Genomic DNA, 1,414 nt, shown 5'->3' on the forward strand with positions numbered 1-1,414 from the left:
CTCTTTTTTGATAAATGTGGCAAGATTGGGCCTTTGGTACATACGGGCAAGTATCCTGCACACTTATTTTAAAATCATTAAAAAAATATAGTAGCTATAGATTTATAACCAATCAAAATCTAAACAGTAAAACTGCACTTACTACAGTACAGCCTAGGTGAATTTACATTGCTCATTTCTATGAAGCAAACAAAAGAAAGGAAATTCCTGTCACCCTGTAATTACTGCTTAACTGTAATTACAGTTTTGCTTACCCTTTTGTCTGTCCAAAAAGCCCAAAAGGATTTTTGCAACTAAAAAGAGGGATTCGCACCATTTCTTTCCAACATATGGAGGCTTCCCATGTGCTTTCCCATGTTTTTTGAAGTATCTCTCACAACATATCAGACTCCTTTCGGTTGCTTTTGTTCACTTCAATCACCATAGTAAAGAAAAATCCCCTACCAAAGAAGGTAACCTTAGCAAAGCAGCAGCAGCAAAGCAATACTGAAGTCACTACTAGTCCCATACTCAGGCAGAATGAGGAGTAAGGGCTCTAGGTACCAGCTTCAGTGTCATTCCTGTTATCGTAAAGCTTAATGCACAGCAAGACGGCCAACCCACTGGGTCACATTGCTCTCCAAATAGCACTTTCACCACAGCACTTCATTGTCAAAGCCCTTTGCACATAAATCTACAAAACACACCAAAGACAAAGATCTCTTGCATATTAAATCAAGGAAACTATTTCATCTACAAGTTCATTTAGTGTGCTGCATATTTCACAGCTAGCCGATACGAGGTGGTGCTCAGTAATACACCGTACAACTCTAAGATCAAAAGCACAACACCACAAGTATACAGATCTTAAGCACAGGTCCTTCCCCTGCCCCTGGCTGGTATTTCCCAAGCGAGTTCTGATACCTTCATCAAAGATATGGGTTGCTTTTAAAGCAATCAGACTGCTGGAGTCCAGTGTAAAGTTAAGGAAATACACTGTCACATACCGTCCAGGTCACTGCTGGTAAGCAAGGACTTTTGAGATGGTGACCATCATGCTTCACTTCCTTGTTGATCGTTTTATCTGTAGCGTGAGCAACTTTCACAGCTCTCAGCCTAGCACAGAGGCTTTTAAAAGAAGCTTTGTGCATTCATGCATTACAAAATCAAAATCCAAGTCCAGATTTGAACTCTCTTCTAAAAAAAAAAAAAAGTATCCCTCATACAGAACTAGCACTTTATACTCCAAATCTTTGATAAAAGATCCTGTAATCTAAGTAAGACAAGTCAAGGCACCGGACAACAGTCCGAGTGCTTCAGACTAAGAACTTAGCTAAGGAAATTCTGTTTGTTTAACTATGCCAGCACAGCAGAAACAGCAAACCTCACCCTCCTGTGTATGCAGACATGCCAGTGTGAAAGGGCATAGACCAGC

Source organism: Charadrius vociferus, unplaced genomic scaffold (genome assembly GCF_000708025.1).
Source record: "Charadrius vociferus isolate BGI_N301 unplaced genomic scaffold, ASM70802v2 scaffold151, whole genome shotgun sequence".
NCBI classification, from domain to species: Eukaryota; Metazoa; Chordata; class Aves; order Charadriiformes; family Charadriidae; genus Charadrius; species Charadrius vociferus.